The sequence below is a fragment of the Prunus avium genome, chromosome 5, assembly GCF_965620075.1.
Source record: "Prunus avium chromosome 5, drPruAviu1.hap1.1, whole genome shotgun sequence".
NCBI classification, from domain to species: Eukaryota; Viridiplantae; Streptophyta; class Magnoliopsida; order Rosales; family Rosaceae; genus Prunus; species Prunus avium.
This window is the reverse complement of record NC_142288.1, coordinates 20,352,262-20,375,675: the sequence shown is the minus strand read 5'-3', so window position 1 is coordinate 20,375,675 and position 23,414 is coordinate 20,352,262.

The window sequence follows — 23,414 nt, the reverse complement described above, 5'->3', positions numbered from 1 at the left end:
GCAACATTGAAACAAAAAATGATTTTTAAAAATAAAAATAAAAAGATTACATTAGAAAATATTTAAAGAGGAATGTAATAGTAATACTATGTGGCACAAAAGTCCAAGGACTTGTATCAAAGTCACCAAATCTGAAGATTAAACCCAACTTCTCAATAGAATTTGAATCTGTATCAACTTTGATATGTTAATCCATCGCCACTTATTTTACTGTGCACTTCTTTTATTCTTCGTTGAAGATACAATTGCCCACTCATATACTGTTATTGTTTGATAATCCTGTGCTACGGGTACAATACCCTACTAACCATTGAACTTGATATACTGTCTCGAATATGGTGGCTACCAGGTTTGCTTACCTGGCCATAGAATTGATTTGAGTAGACTGCAATCGAAGAGATTCATTGCATCTAAGTGAAAATGGACCCATCTCTAAGAACCTGTTTATTTTCTGAATGTAAAAGGAGCATGTTCAAGGTCAGTGCTTTGCATTAATTTCACATGCAACTACAGTCTTATGTTACCACTCAACGTCCGTACACCCTAAATGAAGTGAAAGTTATTGTCTTATTCGGGACTTCAATATTATTCATTAAAAAAGAGCCAACAGTAGTTTCTTCAAATTAAATTTGACTCATAATTTGTCAAGCCCTTCAGTTTGTCAGGAATGGATGTATGCCTCTCTTCGATGTGATTTTCATTCAGAAGATTGCTTTCATGCATCAATTAATTAGCATTTCCCCATATAGCACCGTTAAGTTCACGGGATTTAAATTAGATTAAAATTTTAAAACCGTGATGACGACCCGATTGTTCCTAATTAAGACCCTTCAACATAATTGACTTTGATCAATATTTTGTTCATTTTCTTTACCTAGTTCACAAGTTTGAAGTTCTCTAACCCAAAATTTACGGTTTCGTAGATAATAATTAATTCACCATCTTGATATAAGCGATATTAAAAGAGAGGATTCGAACACAGGAACTCGGATGTAAGATTAACCTATATTGACCACTTAACTTTATAGAGTGAACTAAACGAAGAAGCAGCCCTACCCTACTACCAATTACCATCTACAAGTCTTGAGTGACATGAAACTTGGAAGTTGAGGTCTTCAAGAAAGGGGGGGTCTTACCTTGAGGAAAAGAAGTAGTGGATGAGATAGACAAAAGAGATAGGGAGAGAGAGAGAGAGAAAAAAAGAATTAATTAGAAAGTGTCACAGCCTTGATGCTAGTGACTTAATCATATTTTAATTAAGATGTTAAGTGTATTCCAATAAACAAAACAAAACCCATCACTATCTCCTAAATAAAAAACTATATCTAAGAACCAAGTCCATGAAATGAGCACATAATTAAACCCTAAGCCCCATGTGAAAGGCATCAATGAATGCCTCGAATCTGGCATGGCTTTGCCCTGTTTCTCTGCTTTCTCACAAGCCCTATATTTCCGGTTCGAGGCTGCTGTTTGTGGAGAGAGATGAGAGTGAGACCCATCTTCTTATTCTCCAGGGAAGACCAACAGAGCTTCACATGTGGATGTGGGGTTTCTTAATTCATAAATTGAAAAAAGCATTCATAGATAGAGTTGATGATGAGCAGTTAATTTAATTAATTATTATATTAAACATTTTTTTTTAATTAGGGGAGTAATTTATTTATTTAATTAGCTTGCAAACGACAAATTAAGGCAGCCACGTGATGGATGGAAATTTGCTGTAAGGAATCTTTCTGGTCATGCATCCCGTCAACTGCTTAATTGGAATAATTAACCAGTAATCAACCACTAGTTAGTTAGCATTGCGTCGACAACACCCTCCTAATCAATTTCTCACTAATTAATCCCTACACTTTTGAGCTTAATGACCACAAATGAATTCTAGTAGCTATAGGTTTGTATAGATAACTAGCCTTGCATTGAGAAATGGTACATATATATATATATATATATATATATATATATATATATATATATATATATATATATTTAGTAATGAAATCGAAATCCAACCAATGAAATATCCATAAATTACGATATCCCAATTCGAAATCTACTTAGAAGAGAACAACTCGGTCTTCAAATCTTAGTTACAAAGGTTTTAAAGTAATTTAATTATATGGAACCATATTTAGTACTTGTAAATTAATCATATTAAGACAGATTCATAAATACTCCGACCTATATATAGCTAGATTATAGTAACCCAATATAAATATTTTAATTTGTTCGTGAGTAGTCTTTTTTTAAAAATTTTTTTGGTTGAAGCAGATAGAACATCCTACAAGAGTGCAGAAAGATAGCAAGAAAATCTCATCCGAAACGCAAATGTGAAACTCTAATGCATTCAAAAACCTAATTTTATTGCATGCATGGAATGGATTAATAATTTTACAAGCTAGCTAGGCAAAGTTGTTGGCCAAAAGGCAATATACTTGATGTGCAATTAACATATATATATTTGTCAAATAGGAGGTCTAACTTTCCCAGAATCTTTTTTGGTAAATTAAACTCATCTCCTAGAATTCAGTTCCTAAGTGACTGATGAAAGTGGCAATTGTTGTCTAGAGGAATTCTGATAAAGTCATATTTCATATATATATATATGTATATATAGTGCATGATTTTAGTACGAGAAGTAACTTGGAAATTGAACTATATGATATTTTAATATAGTGTGTGTATCATTTGAACTTGATTTAATAGGGTTAGAGAGAGAGATTTGTCTTCTTCATCAGTGTACGGATTGATCAACTGAATAATGAAAACAAAGCTTAATTATAATTAAGATAACTTTGAGATGGTGTTTTCTTAACTTTTAAATTTCCATAGTTTATAATTTCGTAACAACTAAAAGTGCTTTCTTTTGATTATCTTTGATTAGCCAGTTGACAATCCTAAAAGATTTACTCTCAGTCTCAGACATATCAAATCTGTGTGTATTTTAAATATATACCTAATGGGTAATGCTACATGTCTTTTTATAATTTCTTCTGGTGTAATCTCTGTTGGAACAGTACTGTTTTTGTGTATATGGATCATAGAAATTCTGCAATGTTTGTGAAGTGGAGTTTTTAAATTGGGGAAAAACAAATCAAAATTGTACAGATTTAATTGGATAAATAACATTATCCATATGTCTCAGTTATATATAAACTCAAAACCAATATGATTTTACAAGTGTGTTTTATTTCCTAAGCAACAATTGTTTACAGATTGGTGTTCTGGAAAAGATGGATAGAGCTAGCTCAATCATCATATCTAATTAATTGGACCCACTGATATATATGTGTAAATGGATTTTATATATATTAATTAGGCATGCATGGATAGTTTTATCTGATGTATATATACACTTCATAACCATGGTTCTAACTTCTAAGCAGCTAGTTTTTTACTAGCCGCCAATTTAAAGTGATTAATTAAGAGTCTTGCATAAGATAAAATCTATTTATACTCTTTTTTTTAAAAGCCTCTAAACTAAAAGGGGGGATTGAAGAACCAACCCATACATTACTGATTTATTCCTAAAAATTCTAGTCCCCTGTCTCCCAAAAAACACTCTAGAGCCGTTACACTTTGAGGCGGGCCTTTCCCCTCCTTTCTTCCTCTCCTCTCCCCTTCTCCCTTCCTCCATTCTCCTCTCTTCCCCCATTTTCATAGACAAAAGGTTTTCCATATTCGGCTTCATTTTTTGTTATGGTTTTCCTCCAGTCATCACAGGCGGATGCGTCTCGGCAGTGGCGGATCCAGGAATTTTTCAGAGAATGGGCAATTTTAAAAGGCTAAAAGCTCAACAACAACAAAATTTAGAGAATCAAATATCCTTCAAATTTAAACAGTACTAACATCATTAATAATTCATGGAAAAAAATAATATTACAAAATGTATATTACTTTATTAATTAGATAATCAAATTGTAATTGATCATACCTCCAGCTGTGCACTACGCAACCTCTTCTTCTCTCTCGAGTTTGCTAATGATTATACAAATACAGAGACAGCCAAATTAGAAAATATATATATGAAAAAAAAAACATATTATGAAAAAGAAAAAGAGAGGAAAAAAAAACATAAGAAAGAAAAAATAGAAGAGAACAACAACATAAGCAAAAAAATCACAAACCTTGGAAAAGGATTGGGTCTGAATCTGACAGCCGCAAGAGAGACTTCAATAAACAGAGCTTATAGTTTTGAATTGAATTGCTCCTCTCCGCTCTTTATTAATAGGGTTTATATATAATATGCTATACTGATTCCGTATTGGGTAAGGACTTGGGCAAGTCTTTTTTTTTTTTTGCCTAGTCCAAAACGACGTCGTTTTGGGCCAGGACTTTTAAAAAAAAACAGAGCTCAGGCTGTGCGCACAACACAGCAGCGCAACAAACACAAAGGCACAGCACAGCTCATCAAATAGAAAGGGGTTTCACTCAGGCAAAAACACAAACAGTTGGTGGGCAAACCAGAGGGGCAAAGTGCGCCACCACCACAGTGTTTTCCGGCGAGGGGAGGTGCAACTGCACCTCCTTGCGCCTCTGTGGGTCCGCCACTGCGTCTCGGCATCGAATCTCCACGTGTGTTCTGGTGTCGGATCTCTAACACCATTCTTTTTGCGGTTTCTTCATGTTTGGAATAAGTTCCAAAGACTCTTTAGGTTTTTTGTGTAGTTTTGACCTCTTTTTTGTGAGAGTTTTATTTGTATTGTTATGGTTTGGTTTTTTCAAGCTTTATCTCTGTTAGTTGTTCTAAGTTTGCAATCTTAGTTGGGATGCCTATGGCAAAGTTTCTTCGATCATGCGTGATCATTAGTGGTGACACACCAGATTGTCTTAATTTTGATGTTAGACCGCGCTGTTATTGTAATGACCATTTGTGGCTAGTGGATTTTTTGGCTGAATTATATGTTAACTTGTTTTTTTCTCCTCTTTCTCCTTTTCTTTTGTTTAACTTAAGCTTTGTGAAAACAAAAAACAAAAAACAAAAAAATCCTCCATTTTTACATGTCTGAGTAGGGTAACTTAATATTAGAAATTATGAATTTTTTTTGTATTTCTTCTCTCTATTGGAATATAAATTATTAACTTTTGAGTCCTTAAAAGTATAGATGATGAGATTAATATTCAACAATTTTAAAATATGAAATTTAGGACAATTATGAATGTAATGAATGGATAAATTATTAATCAATATAAAATGATATTATGAAGAGGGTTAAACCGAGTAGTTAGTATCATATTTACTTATTAACCGATTAGCGCTTGAGCGCTCTTATTCAAATTATATTTTAAAGTTTTGTGAAGAGCCCCCTCTAATGTGAAATCTTGGCTCCGCCACTAGAGGAGGTCCTCACACACACTACCAAAGTGTTATGCGTGTTCAAACATGAGACTACTAATATGCAAGTCAAAATCCTTTTTTATTGGACTAGACCCCATTGACTTATTTATACTTTTTAAATACTTAGAATTGATAGGAAACATATAATGAGAATATTTCTTATGACAAAAATTTATACATAGATTTTTGCAATAACGATCTTACAAATAGTCATGAAAACTTAGATGACCCATCATGTATATCACTCCCTCATTCACTCGAGTAAAATATCAAAAAATTCATATAAAAATAATATTTGTGTTAATATATAACATGATAAATTGCAGGATTTTTCCTTCCCTCTTTTTGTATTTCTTAGGAAAAATCTGTTAGTGGTGGTTTTTCTGCCAACTAGTTGTTAGGGGTGTTTGATAGTATAAAAATATACTTCAGATGGGCTACTCTGGAAATGCTGCCCTCATGGCCCTGCCCAAATCAATAAGAGGCACAAATGGGCCCATAGCAGGCCACACAATGAGTCCATGAAGTGTATTTTTGTTTCATTAGTTTCCCATGGTGATGATTAATGAAGAGCTCTCTGTTAATAAATTCAAGCATCGATTTTTCTACGGTACATTCACGTATTCAGTATAAATATTTTAAATTATCACCACTCAATAGGTCATGATGACTCAATGTGTATGGTATTTCCATGTTCGTATGAGATGATCAATTCTATACATGTTATCTTTCAACTAGATTATAAAATAGAGTTGTATAATGTGAGTGTATATGCTCAATCATGGAGAGATGATTTTAGCAAAACTACACCAGAAAACAAAATCATAAAAATAGACAACAGTGACTGCTCACTAGGATTAAGGTTGATAATTTATAGGCTTATGCATGGGGATGGGGAACAAGTGGAAAGCAAAGTAATGCATGCTCACAATAAGAAAAATATATATATGAATGATATAGATCCATGATTGAGTGGCTCACTGACATACGTCCTTTAAACATTTTTGTATTCGAGCATTCTGCATTTCTCCAAGCAGCTCAAAAACAAGACAAAATTTGCAACATTTCTAGGCAAGAAGCCAAGTTGAACACAATCTACTGCAAGGAACAACACAGTTATTAAACACATTGACACATTTAGAGAACTCAGGACAGAAAATAGAATAACTGTGCTGCATGCAAGAAGAGCAAAACGACCCAGTCATACAGTTCTATGATTATATTAGGCGAACACCCAATATCAAAGGTATAGAGTAATAAATTAAAAAATCTTATAAGTGAGAGTGTCTTTAGACAAAGCAATGTGAATTTTACCTCCCTCACAGAAATTATTGGAGTCAAGAACAAGATAAATTTGTGCTTCTTGTTAAAACAGTTGATAAAGCTTTAGCATTTTCACATGATTTCCTGAGGAATGAAGCCAGTTTCTTAAGCTTTGCACCATTTGAGTCTTTTCCATTGTGAAAGAGGTAGCTTAAACCAACCACAGATGCTTCAAATGATCCAAGGAAAGAGGTAGCTTAGACTAATCACGATTTTGGATAGTGCTGCTCGTACCAGTGTATTAACAAGGAGGAGTCCCCAGAAAAGCGTACAGGGGCGATACTAACTTTTTCCTCCTTTGGGTCTCTTCGAATCAAAAGAAGACAAATTCCGACTACAAAGATTTGTAGTCAAGTTGGTTGATTCTATATAAACCCATATGACAAATTCGCATTGCTATCTATAATCAAGAGCATAGTCTAAATTATCGATAATATCGACGAAATATCGAGGATATTATCGTTTTTTCGAATCACGGATATTTCGGAACGTATCCATGCACATATCGTATAAATATCAATAATATCAGAAAATATCGATGTCGATAATTTCGCAATATCAATGTCGATAATTTCGCAATATCAATGTAATATCGAAAATATCAATGTAATGGAAAAAAAAGGAGGGGGGGGGGGGGAGGAAGGGAGAAAAAAAAACATAAAGGGGATTTGAACCCCTCCCATTTTACTCCTCCAACGCCTTAACCACCATATCACTTATGTTTTTGTGATAATATGCTAAAATATTTATATTTATATTGTTTTGTTTTAAATTCTTTTTGCAAGAATCAAATTTTCACATGAGAATGAATCTTTGACCTTTCCTTTTGGGATGGAATCGAGCGGCTCATGGAAAGAATCCGAGACTCAATCTTCAAATGATTTTGCTTATGGACAACGTCAACCAATCTCGGATCCATATGGGTGGCATGTTACCGATTACATGCAAAATTATTTTGGGGATTTATCATTTAATGACTACTCTTCACAATACACTTACTGTAAACATAAAGATGATGAAGATAGTGAAAAATTTGAATCTCATAGGAACTCTATGTGGTACTAAGTCACTCATGTATTTTACCATACAATGTATAATGTGTAAAATATTGTAGTAAATTATTATATATAAATGATTATGGTGTGTTTAATCTTTTTTCATTAATTACTACATATTTTCTACACTCACAGTGTTTGTCAGCTCGCTGTATAATCAACTTAAATCAGTTAACTCCATCATGCAATGCATTTCCTTCTAATTTTTTGTGATAAACTAATAGATAATTGACTAAATAAACATTCTCCAAAGTTTCAATAAAAATTTCCAAGTTTTTCTTACAATTTCCGTGGTTTTTACTCAATTTTTATCGATATCAATAATATCCCGATATTTCCATCGAAATTTCCGTGTTTTTGGACTACCAATATTTCTGATATCATCGATATTTTAGACCTTGATCAAGAGTAGAGGGACGGAGCCAGCTACAAGCACATATTTCTGTTTTTACTTTGACAAATTGTTTATGGGAGGCATGAAACAGAGATCGATATGTGGTATTTGGGGTGGGGAGACATTGAGAAGTAGATGGGATATAAGATCAGGTAAAGGGGGAAAGGACGTTGTGGTCTTAGGAAATGAGGGTGGGGCTACTAGGCGGAAGGTGGAAGCTTGGGGGTGGGATACTAGTGGAGTGGAGGTGAGGATCTTACAGAGCAAGTAAGATGAGTTGTTTGAAGAGGCAATACCATTTCTTTATGTTGGTCTTAGGGATAAACTATCTTATATGTATTAGTCTTTGTTTTTTAATAAGAGTGTATGATTTATGTTATCCTTTGTATTCACTGGTAGACCCAGGAATTTTTCAGGGGAGGGGCAACATTTAAGAGGCTAAAAGTATGTGAGGGAAATCCAAGTGCAAGAAGTCCATGAACCCATCTACATTAATCGATAGGGAAGAGAGAAACATTGAATAAATAAACGTGAAATTTGCATAAAACAAAATTAAATTATAAGTTGAGAAACTAAGAAAGGACATATGCCAAATAAGGGGGATTAAAGCTCATGGATATTTATTAAATAAAGATACACCATTAAGGGAATTTTGGGAGACAACAAGTTTATGTGAAGCAGAAATCAAATTGAATATTACAAAGTTTCTTTCAGACATTTAATCGAACACACAGTGAGCACTAGCAGAGGGGCAAATTCCAACCACCCCAAAGGATTTTCCGGCAAGGGGAGGTGCAGCTGCACCTTCTTGTTCATGTGTAGGTCCGCCAGTGTTTGTATTCATTATTTCTTAACTAATGATAGTTTGAGTGTTATCATAAATATATTGTTGAAGAATACACAGTCCCACACAGAAACTTGAAAAAAATTTAAAGTCGCAAATAATGAATGCTTTATATAAGTCATTCAAACACAAAACAAAAATGTTTAAATAAAAACAATTATATATATATATAATATATATATATATAAATCCCAAAAAAGAAACCAAGAGAACACACTGAACTATGATATGAAGAGAAAAAAAAACATGCATAAGCCTCCGTTGAGGTCCATAATTATTAAGCTTAGGTTTCTGGACAAGCCAAAATTTAGTAAGATAGGTAAGCCCTGTGAGGTGAAAGCCACTCACTTTTCGGTGGAACTTGAGGAAAGATTTCCCCCTCACACTAAACAGTTTGCATACACACACACACACACACACACACTCTCCCTCTCACACTAAACTGTCTTCTCCTCTCTCTCTCTCTCTCTCTCTCTCTCTCTCTCTCCCCGCCCCCTCCTCCATCCCAAAACATTCAGAGGCCTCCGTCAAAGTCCATGGCCATTAAGCTTATGCTTCCAGATAAGCCAAGATCGGTAAGTTAGGTAAGCCATGTGATGTGAAAGCCAATTACTTCTCGGTGAAACTTGAGGAAAGATTTCGCTCTCATACTAAATAGTTTGAATACACACCTACTCCCTCCCTTTAACACTAAAATTTCATCTCCTCCTCCTCCGCCCAAAGAAACATGCACATGCCTCCATTGAGGTCTATGGCCATTAAGCTTATGTAAGCCTTGTAAGGTGAAAGCCAACCATTTTTCGATGAAACTTGAGGAAAGATTTTCCTCTCACACTAAACAGTTTGCATACACACCTACTCTTTCCCTCTCACACTAAACTGTCATATCCTCTCTCTCTCCACCTCTCCTAAAAAAAATATGCATAGTCCTGCATCGATGTTAATGGCCATTAAACTTAGGCTTCTTAACAGGTCAGGATTCGGTAAGTTAGGTAAGCCATGTGAAGTGAAAAACATCCATTTCTCAGCGTAACTTGAGAAATGATTTGCTTCTCACACTAAACAATCTGCATACACACCCATTCTCTCCCTCTCACACTAAACATTCCTCTCCTCTCTCTCTCTCTCTCCTTTCCCCCTCCGCCCAAATAAATAAGCACATGCCTCCGTTGAGGTTTATGGCCATTAAGCTTAGGCTTCTGGACAAGCCAGGATTTAGTAGATTACGTAAGCTTTGTAAGGTGAAAGCCGGCATTTTTAGATGTAACTTGAGGAAAGATTTTCCTCTTACACTAAACAGTCTGCATACATAACCACTCTCTCCTTCTCACACTAAGTTGTCATATCCTCTTTCTCTCTCTCTCTCTCTCCACCCCTCCTTAAAAAACATGCATAGTCTTTCATCGATGTTAATGGTCATTAAGCTTAGGCTTCTGGATAGGTCAGGTTTCGGTAAGTTAGGTAAGCCGTGTGAAGTGAAAGACATCCACTTTTAGGTGAAACTTGAGGAAAGATTTACTTCTCACACTAAACAATTTGCATACACACATACTCCCTCCTTCTGATACTAAACTGTCATTTTCTCTTTCTCTTTCTCTCACTCCACCCAACAAAAGAAAAACAAATATATGCCTCTGTCGAGTCTATGGCCATTAAACTTAGGCTTTTCCAGACAAGCCAGGATTCAATGAGTTAGATAAGCCATGTGAGGTAAAAGCCAACCACTTCCCGGTGGAACTTGAACAAAGATTTCTCTCACACTAAAAATTCTACATACACTCCCACTATCTCCTTCTCACACTAAACTTTCCTCTTCTTCACCCCTCCCCTCCAAAACAAAAAAACATGCATATGCCTCCGTCGAGGTGCATGGCCATTAAACTTAGACTTTCGGACATGCTAGAATTTAGTAAGTTAGGTAAGTCATGTGAGGTGAAAGCTACCCACTTCTCAATGGAACTTAAGGAAAGCTTTCCCTCTCATACTAAATAATCTGCATACATACCTACTCTCTTCCTCTCACACTAAACTGTCATCTCCTCTCTCCTCGCTCACCCTCCTTTCCTCCCTCCCCCCCAAAAAAAATGCATAGGCTTTCTTCAAGATCCATGACCATTAAGCTTAAGCTTTCGGATATGCCAGAATTAGTAAGTTAGGTAAGCCCTGTGAGGTGAAAGCCAACCACTTCTTGGTGAATCTTGAGGAAAGATTTTCCTCTTATACAAACCAATATGCATACATACCTACTCTCTCTCTCTCACACTAAACTGTCATCTCATCTCTCTCTCTCTCTCTCCCCTCCCCTCCCAAAAAAAACATGCATAGGTCTCAGTTGAGGTCCATGGCCACCAATGTTAGGCTTTTGGATAAATAAGGATCTGGTAAGCCTTATCAGGTGAAAGCAAACCACTTTTCGGTGGAACTTAAAGAAAGATTTCTCTATCTTTATGATATAGGTCAGTTGGGTTAAATACAACAAAAAAAAAAGGAATAGTTGCTCCTACCATTATGCCCTTATGGGAGTGAACCTACCCAATGAGATCTTGACATCTATAATGGGCACAAAGAAGAATGTAGTAGATTCTTTAGCTATTGGTAAAGAAAAGATATGAATGAGACCACAACTGAGATGATTATGGCCCAAATAGATATTGGGCCTAATACAGAGAACTCAATATATATTTTTTAATATTTTGATATTTTGGCTTCTCTTTTTTGGGGGTTGTTTCACAAGATTATTCTTATTATCGTTTTGTGGTTATGTGTGGTGTGACAATATCATATGGTGGCTTTAATTATTATTTACCCCTGAAGTTTATTTGAAAAAAACCAACAAATATGCGATTGAATATCTTTTTAATGAGTCACACCTTCGCCAAAGACGGCCAGCTTATGATGGTATAAAACGCATGTGTATAGTAAGTCCATTGCAATTTGTCTTTAAGTTTGTAGTCAAGTTAGTTGAGAAAGATGATTGTAATATGGCTTCTTTGGTTCAAAGAGAAAGGTTGTAGTCAAGTTGGTTGACGAAGATGGTCGTGATGTGTTTTCTTCTGGTTCGAAGAGGTATTTTCATATGATAGTTCACTGTGTTGTCCTTGGTTTCTTTTGTGGGTGTTTTATTTTTTTTATTTTTATAGTTGTTGTTATCTGAACTTTTTCTTTTGTGTTCGAATGCTTTACATAAAGCACATAGAGTTTATGGTGGCTGTGAAATTGGCCAACAAAGCCTACCTTTTTTTAATACATGGGTTCTTACGGAGAAAGCAAGATGAGTTGTCTCAATAGACAATACAAATTGTTAGTGTTGTTTTAGGGACAAACCATCTGACATGTATTAGTCTCTGTTTGTTTGGAAGAGTATGATTTAAGTTATTTTGTATTCATTATTTCCTAATTAATGATAGTTTGAGTGTTGTATTTCACTACAAAACAGAATGCCTTTAGCGAGGGTATTTTGTCGTTGCAAAAAGCCTTTTGCCATCGGAAATGCGCTTTTCCGACCGCAAAAGTTCGTCGGAAGTCGTCGGTAAAACGCTGGTTAGAAATACTTCTTTTCCGACCATTCCGTCGAAAATAATCTATTTTTAACACCCATATTTCGTCTGTATTGCTTATATTTTTATCGGAAATAGATCTTCAAAACGACCATACAAATTCATTTCCAACGATAAATGTGGTCGCAAATACTTGCACACCTGTCGGAAATAATTTTTGATCGAGATCTTTTGTTTTTGCCATGCTATTTTTTCGACCAATGACTATTTGTCGAAAATAGTATTTCCGACCATAGATTACTATTTGTGATAAATATAATTCGATGAAATTGTGCTTTTCGACATGGAAGTTTTTCGAAAAAATGTTTTTCCGACTACATTTATAAGCATTAAATGTACCAATATTTTGTCAAAAAATATAAATAATATTTCAATTAAGAAATTGTTGTTCGAAGAATATTATATATTATCATTAATAAAAGACAAATGTAATAAATTACAAATATTCATTACAATCCTAAGCTATGTCCTATATCACTAGTCCCAAAGTCTACTTCCAATCGAACATTAAAAAGTTCGAATGCATGCTTTATAGCTTCCTTTGAATCTTCACTAATGATGGGCTGCTGCTACTTCCCATTAACAATAACATTGTTTGTTAATCCTGCCAAAACAAGAACAGGGCTAGTTCTTTTACCAAAACAAACTTTTAGTCAATGTGTTAAATTAAATATATCAAGTAAGAATACAAAGTACATTGTTAACAAAATTTTCAAAAACAAGAAAATTTTCTATCATAGGTACACTGTTAAGAATACAAAGTCTCACATCGGAAACTTGACAAAATGTAAAGTCTCATATAATGAATGGTTCCACTACTAATAATATAGAGGCCTTTTGTGATAAATGCCCACACCTACTGGGCTTTGTAGGTGGTTAAGTTGGAGACAATATCGATGTTGCTAGTAGTGAGTTGTGTGTTCATCCCTCTGAAATTTACGTTGGTATCAAAACGGGTTCGAAATAACATTATCTCCCCTTGAACACCCTAGATGCACTCTCGAATCAGTGCTGCAAGGGCTTGAACGAAAAACATTTATCTCACCCACAGTTCCCATCATCGTCACAAATATCCCACCACCACAAATCTTCCATCACCACCGCACATCCTATCTTACAAAATTCTTATAGTTCATAATGGGAAAAAATAACACTGAATCCTCAGGCACCAAGCCTATTATTGTTCAAACTGAAGGGTCAGGATTCAACACAGAAATCACCCTCACCAAATCAAATTATGATGTGTGGTCTCAAATAATTGAGATGCATATTGCAGAACGTGAAAAACTCTCATACTTTCGTAGCAAAGCCGATCAGCCTGTAGAATCAAATGAAGGGTATGACAAATGGTATTTAGAAAACCAAAGAGTCAAGTGATCGTTGTTGATGTCGATGGCTCCTGAAATCATGAAGCGATACATACGCTTACCCACCACTTGCTCAGGAGATCGTGAGAGCTACAATATTGTACTAGAAAATGTAGTTATTTCTACCTTACAAGTTGGGAGTGATTTAGAACCCATTTATTTACCTATGGAGGTACCTTTCTCAACCTTTTCAGCTTTTCTTTTCCAGCTTGATTCTCTTCTAAGCATGGTACTAGTATTTAGGAAATGATTTATTGATTTTCCTTTCTGCAAGTTTTTCACCATTGTTGTTGGGCAAAGATAGTCGAGGAACCTCAATGAAAGACAAGTCACAACGTTACTAAGAGCAACTTGTCAACGTCCTAACGAGCGGGAGTTCAACACAATGCAAGTCTATCTATGCTTTTTATTTTGACATTGAATGTATTTTTTAATCTACAATTGAGTTTTTATCTTGTTTCTTGGAATCATGTTGCTGCATTTATGCAGATGCTTAGCCAAAACAATTTAACCGGAGGTGGTTTCGTAAAGGAGGTATTTGGAATGCAAGTGATAGAAAAAAAAAAAAAAAGTATTTTCAGCCGTTTTACCCCCTGAAGTACGACCCTTGTAGAAATTAACCCTTTTAACTAAAAAAATCAGCCAATTTAGCACCCGAATTAATTAAAATCTTCAATTTAGTCATTATTGTTAATTTTTTTGAATTTCATCCATTTTTCCGTCCAAAAAGTCACGTGTTATTACTATGACTTACTATATTTTTTTTTCAATTATTATAAAACCTAAAATAGTTAGAAAATAGAAAAATGAAAAGAAATATAAAAAAAACCTGACTTTCTCTCTCTCTCTCTCTCTCTCTCTCTCTCTCTCTCTCTCATCTGTTCCTTCCCAAGCATAAAAAAACCCTCGAAACCCAGCCCCTCCAAAACCCATATTATCCAGCGACGTACAGATTACGGGCTCGTTTGGGAGTGCTTCTTCCTGAAGCGCTTATGCCAGTAGTGCTTATGACATAAGCGCTTCTACAAAGAAGCAGTTTGTCGTTTGGATGTCACATTTAAAAGTGATTTTACATTACATAAAAGCACTTTTGATATTTTGTTGAGTGTTTGGCTAACACAGTAAAAGCGCTTTTAAAAGTACTTAAAAAAATTTAAAGAATCCCAAATACTGAATTTTTGAAACTGGAGGAATTGTTTCTTCTCTTAATTCTACTCCAGCAAATCTGATCTGCATTTAGAAAAATAAGCTAATTAAGGTGACAAAAATACAATTAATACATTAATCATAAGAGAGCTGTGCAAGTAATGAAAGGTAGGATCAAATATAATCAAATTCATTCCCTTGCCACATTAATAAATTCTGGAAATTCAAAAGAATACAAAAATGAATTGCAACAAGCATAAACAAGAAGGATACCATGAATGAGAGAAACAAAATGATATTCTTAAGAACAAATACCAAACCTCCTAATAATTTAAAGAGAGACGGAAGGACAGTGAAAGTTGAAGACCACCCCTTCTTTTGGCTTGAATTTCCAAAGATATTGTGGCAGTTGAAGAAACCATGAAGTGCCAATAGCACTCACGGGACTTACGGAAAGATCAACGTTTTCTAGGTTCGTCGATTTCAAAGAAAACGAAGGCTGAAATTTGTCACCACCACTGTATTTATAAGAAACAAGGTTGGGAGTCTCTATACTGATCTTCTTTACTGTGGTGTTACTGTCGAAGTTTAATGATAATGCCTTGAGTTTGTGACTCGAGATTTTCAGCGCTGTTGTCATAGGAGAGAGAGAGAGAGAGAGAGAGAGAAATGAAAGAAAGGGTATTTTGGCATTTAAAAAAATTAAATATGGGTATTTTCGGCATTTTAAAAGTTTCATTAAAGGGAGCCAAGTGCTTCCCGTGTTTTTGTCCTGCAGCGCTTTTAAGAAGAAGCACCTCTCAAGTGCTTCTTCCAAAACCACTCCAAGTGCTTTTGGATCTCACCCAAAGCTCTTTTGAAATTTTTGCCAAACACCATTTTTAAAAGACATAAGCGCTTTCACCCATTTAGAAGCGCTTTTCGCTGCTCCAAAAGCACTCCCAAACAAGCCCTAGCCCCACCCTTATCCTCCTTCCTCTAAAACCCAGCCCCTTGAAACCCATATTACTCACCCTCTCCAAAACCCAGATTTTTCGGTTATTCTCTCTCTCTCCTCCTCCAAAGTTTCCAAATTTACAAACAAAGCTTCAATCTATCTCCCTCTGAAAGACACACCTTAATCTAGATCTTCACAAAGCTTCAAGAAGAGAAAGGATGTCGATTAACGCTAGAATCGTTGCTGGTGGTGTGAACGTGTCAATGGTGTTGCGGTTGGTTTCATCGAAGAAGGAGGGGCTTGGGTTTTGTGATGATCTATCTCATATCTGGGTTGACTTCATACTAGCACAACTTAGGGGAATTGAATGATTGCTGGGTCTTGAATATTGCTAGTTGATTATATTTGATGGCTTGATTGGGAATTGATTGCTTGGTTGAAGAAGAGTTGTGCCTCGGGCCCTTTTTTTTGTTTAGGATTTTTATCACAAATGGTTCCTGAGATTTGCCAAATTATCACCTTTGGTCCTTTATGTTTTTTTCTAACATTATTGGTCCCTTATGTAAAACCTCACACATCAATTTGGTCCCACCGTCAAGTTCCGTCAAAATTTTCCGTTAGATTGTTGACGTGGACGCCACGTGGATTAAAGAATGTCTTAAACATTTTGGGTTTTATCACAAATGGTCCCTGAGGTTTGCGAAATTATCACCTTTCGTCCTTTATGTTTTTTTTTTTTTTTGACATTATCAGTCCTTTATATTTTTTAAAAATAGTTTAACATTTAAAATCTTTTAGAAAAAATTTAATTAAAAAAAGATAAAAATTTCAAAACATAATTTGTTTTTTATTCAAATCCACTTGGCATGTTATTATTGGACATGTAGGCTTCATATACATGTCACGTCAAATTCGTTATGTTCTGTTGAAATTTCTGTTAAATTGATGAAAAGTTCAACATAACCTAACGGATTTGACGTGACATGTATACGGAGCTTACATGTCCAATAATAACATGCCAAGTGGATTTGAATAATAAAAAATGTATGTTTTGAAATTTTTCTCTCTTTTTAAAAAAAGATTTTTAAAAAGATTTTAAATGTTAAACTATTTTTTAAAAAAACATTTCTTCATTTAGATTCACTTGACATTTTCTCATTGGCTATTTGTGCACCACATATGTGTCATGTCAGCAATTTAACAAAATCTCACGGTGGGATCAAATTGATGTGTGAGGTGTAACATAAGGACCAATAATGTCAGGAAAAAAAAATATAAATGACCAAAGGTGATAATTTCGCAAACCTCAAGGACCATTTGTGATAAAACCCAAAGTATTTAAAACATGAGATTTTTGTAGAAATGTCACCTGAACTTATACATTAACAAATGTCACCTTAAGTTTTCAAAATCCATGAATTGTCACCTGACTTTAACATCATCCAATTTTCCATTTTAAAGGGTATTTTAGTCTTTCCAATATGTAAACCCTCTTTTTTATATAATTTAAATATAAAACTATGTAAACCCTCTTGTTTGGAAAGAGATCCAAAAGCGGCTTCATCCTCCAGTCAGTCATCAACTCAACAAACCCAACCCTCTCTGCAAGTTGCAAAAATACATGTTGTCGAATTTGACCGGGCTCATGACGTCGTTGAAGGCCGACATTGTGCAGAGCTTCTTTAATCCCTGCACAAAATTGGGATTGGCCGGGTCAATGTCGAAGGACTTTTTGAAATTGAAGATACGGTTGCTAAACTCCATAAATTGTTATCAAAATACAAATTGTCTGCAACCCTTCTGAAGGTTTAGCAAATCAATTACAAACTTCAAAGAAATTGACATTTTGAAGATTCAGCATTTTGTGGTAGAGGCTCAAGCACATGTTCCAACTGGGCATTGGAATTCCTCTTCTTTATATTGGCAGCAACTTGAAGTCTATCGCCACCAAAACAAAATATTAACTAAAAATAAACAGACTCTAATTTATTCGAGATACAACAAAAAGTTATGAAATGAGAGAACCCGTTTTCATCTGGGCTTCTTGTTTTTGGTGTTGCGGTGGCAGTGACTTTAATGACTTCCAGCATAATAAAACTTATGCATGCATATGTATATATCGAAGTTATGTTACATGGGGAAAGCTAGCATAAAAATTGACTTCCAGGTACACCTGCCTCGACGATGGCTTCACTTCACCCCAAGATGATCTCCCGGGGAAGTTATATGAGATCAACCGCCCAGGGTCGATTTGCAGAAGTCAATCATAGTAAGTTTCCTGTTTCTTCTTTGAAAAAAGAAAAAAGAAAAAAGAAAAGTTTCCTGTTTGTAAATTCTAGTGGGTTTAGGATTACGTTCCTGTTTGTAGCTAGATTAATTAGGTCATTAATTATATAACCACACACGTGCTTTTTAAATTGTAATTCAGACTTCCCAGCCTCAACCAACCATAATAAAACTCCCTTCTGCAGCAGCGGCATCCCCAAACCCTAAATTTCCTTGTGCCTCAATTTAGCTTTTCCATAGCTAGCAAAGGCCCTGTCAATCATCTGGTACCATGGGGGATCAGAAAATATCTCAACCTTCCGCCTCCGCTGAGCTCACCGATGTTGAGGATCATGCCTTGACGAGCAAAGATGAGCTCCTGGGAAAGATATCGGAGATGGAGAACTCTCTAGCCGCACTTTCCAACCAGCAAATCCACCTGGTCAATTTGCGAAATCTATAACAGAGCAGCTTCGCCTACTACGCTCCAGTGTCACGGTGAATACCTGCAGTCCCAACCCCAACTATGGGGTCCTTCATCCTTACTCAAGGTCAGTGCATGCATAGCTTAGTGAATTGATTTCATCTTCTTAATTTTTGTTTCTCTGTAAAATTGTTGCTGCTTGCATGTTTAATTATATTCAAAGATTCTTGCTTGGAATAATAACCAGCTTGAGCTTCTACTAGATAAATTCTCTCTACTTGTTCTTGTTCTGCCACCTTGATGATGCTACAGGTTTTATTCTCTCTACAGGTTTGATGATGCTACAGGTTTTATATCTATTTGGACCTTATAAAATCAACAAGTCCTCCACATATTCAAAAATATTTCACTATTAGGTCATCAAAAATATTCCAAAAAGCCACACACAAAAATAAATAAATAAATACATATATATATATATATATATATATACGCATGAAAATATCTAATTAGGACGCAAAAACCCATAACTAAACTCCAAACGAAATTAAATCACATCCAGCAAATTTCAGTTACAACATTATGTAATTAAGCTTTATCTTTGTTTTCTCAAAAGTTTGGTCCAAGATACGTCCTGGCCAAAGTGTAAAGTAGTCGCTAAATTAAACAAACAAAAGTATAAACCAAGTTTTTTTAGCACTAGGAAGACATATATTTCATATGGTACACACTAATTAATGAGATACAATAAGGTTAGTTTCCCACGCTTCATTGATCAAATGTAGATCTCAAACAAAGCAACGATTAGAAATTGTTCAAGCGTGCTGACGGAATATAGCTCCGATAATATTGTACATGTTGAAGTAGAGAAGTTGAAATGACTGGAATTAGAATGAGGATATATAAGATGGGGTATGCTATCTTGTTCCTATTGTGTGGGTAACAATAAGGCCCTACACACATACCACACTATTGAACTCACAACAAAATTTTCTTGATGAATATATTCTCTTTACATCATAAATTTGGGCCAATAAAAGCATATCAATCTCAGAGAGAATCATAAGTGGTGTACACACACACACTCCAATCTTGCCTTCCGCCCAAGTAACATAACATGGTCAGTGCTGATTCAGTGCATACATCACACAAATATTGGAAGAATATATGTTTTGAATAAATCCAGAGTCTACTGGATTGAGATCATCTTTAAGGCCCCGTTCGTTTATGTTTTCAAACCCCCATTTTCATTTTCTGGAAGATAAAACGCCTCAAAACGTGTTCGGTGGCAGCAAAATGCGGAAAATGATTTACAAAAAATTTTCAATATTTGCTCTTTAAGTTAGAAAACACAGGAAACAACATCCGCTTATTTTTCTACCAAATAGAAAAACAGTGGAATTCTTCTCTCTCTCCCTTCCCACATCGTCACCCTTCCTTAGGGCAAGCAGATTTATTTTACAAGGATTCCAATTCGTATTTTTTAGTTCTAATTTATACATGCAGATTTAGAACTCTTTCTCTCTCTATGTCGTTGTCTGCTTTTGCTTCTATGAAAATTCTGTCTTCAACCTCCATAGAGACCACAATCATTGCCCAAAAATACAGAAGGTTTCATTAGAGAGGCAACAAAGATCTGGAAATTGACCCCATCAAAACCCGTGGCCCCATTATGCGATGTGCAAGGAGAGGAGACCATAGCTTTGATAATCAAAGCTAAAAAGAAAAAGGAAAAAGAAGAGAGGTTTGCAGTAAGACACATGAGAGTTATTGAGAGAGAGAGAAAGAGAGAGAGAGAGAGAGTATGAGACGTTTTCGCTGTTTTTATTTTATGAAACTATTTTCCAATTAAGTTACTAAACGCATTCTTGAATATCCTGAAAATGCAACCTCTTTTTCTCGTTTTCATTTTCGGAAAATATTCTCTGAAAACGTAACCAGACGGGCCCTAATAGATTAAGATATTAGATTTATCAATTGGGCCCTACATAGGGTCATACCAAAATGTAATTCAAGGTGTTAATAATTGTCTGTAAAAGTAATCTATTAATGGTATGCATATGGTCAAATTTCAACTTATCTTTCCCACATTGATGTGAATAATTCTAGATGGAGATCACTCTCCTTTGCGTATCTATCTCTTTCTCTCTGATTTTTAATCTCTATCTATTCTATCTTTTTCTCACTTTTTCTACTTTCTCTCCATTTCCTCTCAATTTCCTCACCTTACTTTCCCAGTTCTGTCCTGACCTGCCCTGTAAACAGGCTTTGGGTGACCTAAATCTTCTGCTGATATTATCTAGGCATGTCAATTCACAATATATCTTACTTTGTGATCATTAAGCCAGAGATTAATATCCAGTTAAAAGATCTACATGCAGATGTAACTCTAATGCATTTATTATGAGCTGATTAATTACACATCCTATGCACAGATAAACTTATTAGAGACTCCTCTCAACCCAAAAAAAAAAAAAAAAACTTTTAGAGACTACTTTTTTCTGCAGTGTTTGTAACCAAAGTGATGGTGATGGTATGTTTTACAGGGCTTGAATTGAACCCAAATTAAGCTTCTTTCTGCATAAAGGGTGCTTTAGCTGATTGAATGCCTTTCTCTTTCTGGTCTGTGCCTTTCCTGATATTTCAGTCATTCTCATCACTACTTATCAGTGCCACTTTCACAGGCAGAGTGATGCAGATGCCTCTCTAACTTTGTAGCAAAAGATAGACTGAGCCTAACTTCCTTTCTTTCATGTCCCACATCAATTTCTGGCTTTGCACAATGTGTTGAGTTTATTACTTGAGCTTCTCAGCTACTGAGTCAGTGACCTCATTGCTCAAAGGAACCACAATTTCAGAGCATCAGCTGTATTTATTACATCAATTATTTATGATGGTAAGTAGTTAATTAACTCATCAACTGTAAAATTATGTGATCAGCTGGTCCTCTAGCATCACAATTTCAGAGAATTCAGAGTTTATTAAAAACCAAGATTAGGTAAGCATCTAGCTTTTCTTTTAGCAGGTCATTATAAGCATCTTGTTTGATTATATATGTTTCAGTTAAAGTTGCATTTTGTTGGTTTGTTCCTTTTTTTGTTTTTTTTTCTTTGATCCACAGGACATTCCTAAGAATGTTGCATCTCAAAATACTCTATCTATCATTATATCATTCGATTTTGCACTAAATTCTCTCCTCAACCTGCTCCCCAAGATATATATTTCCATCAAACTTACATCATTGATTCTGCTTAAACAATGCACCGATAGAATCCTTATACAGCCTGACCTCATAGAAGTGACTAATTCAATTCCGAAACTTTGAAAATAGATGCGCACTCAAAATTTATGTTCTACTCGTCCAGCTAGTCCTCTTCTACTGTATAGCACAGAATCAAAGAGCAAGTAGTGGGTTCATGCTATGTGTCACAACCTTGTTGTCCTTCCCATTTACTCTGAAATAGGAGGACTATTTTTGCCACTTGATAATATCGAGTAAAAGAACAATTCAGTTAAAAAGTGACAAGTATTTATATTGACTTTCAATTAGATTATTGTGCCACTCAATATTACCACGCAACAAGAAAAGCCCCGTCTCTTTCAATAAAATGGAGTTGTATATGCTCAATCATAGAGAGATGATTTGAGTAGAACTCCACCAGAAAACAAAATCATAAAATAGACAATAGTGACTACTCACTAGGATTTAAGGTTCATACTTGATATGCATGCTTTTTTAATGGGGAACAAGTGGAAAGCAAAGTAGTGCATGCTCAGAGTAAAGAAAAGAAAGGAAAAAATTATATGGATATGATGATGATAGATCCATGAGTTAGTGGCTCTCTGACGTACGTCCTTTGAACATTTTTTATATTCGAGCATTCTGCATTCATTTGTCCAACAAACCATAAACAAGACAAATTTGGTTCATTTGCAGGAGGTTTACTCCAAAAACGAACAATTGCCCAAAGCCAAAATACCAAGAAATTGATAAAAATAAAATTGTCCAAAGCCACTTTTTTTTTTTTTTTTTTCTATAAAGTTGTGAACCCCATCACTTCAAATTTTAATAAAATACTAATAAGCCAAAGATGAAAAGGCAAGCAATATTCAATAATTATTTGGCTTTGGAATATATATGAAAGAAAAAGCTTGAAGATATGGTGGTGGTGGGGGTGGCCATGGCTGCTCTCTCATTTGATTCTCATATTTCAGAATGTCAAAAAAACACTATACCATATCATTATCTCATTCTTTGGAAATCAAATCTTCCTTCCTCTTTGTTTAACCCCCTTTTAATTTTTAATCCCAAAGAATTTTTACAAACCCAAATTCCTGTATGGGAATATGGCCGTCCCCCGTCAGAAATCAGAATATCTAGAAAATGATGTGACTTGAGATTTTCATGTGATGGAAAGAAAACAAATATTCTGAATAAGAATCCGAAGCCTCCAAAGCTTTGCATTGATCACAAGTTGATTTTGAATTTACACCAAGTTTTTGTTCAACCACAGAAATAGTAGTTAACATGAAACCAAGTTGTGCACTGTATGAAAATTATCAGAATTTCTACTAATAATTTAAGTTGGGAATTTGCCACTTCTGCTTTCTTCGCTTTATTCCATCAAATTTATGTGGCAGTTGTTTTACCAGAAATGATTCTTTGACATGCAATGAATTTTCTATTGGTATTTGGTAATTTTAGTGCACAACTTGCTTTCTACAAAAAGAGTTCTTCTTAGCGTTTTCATTCAATTCTCTTGG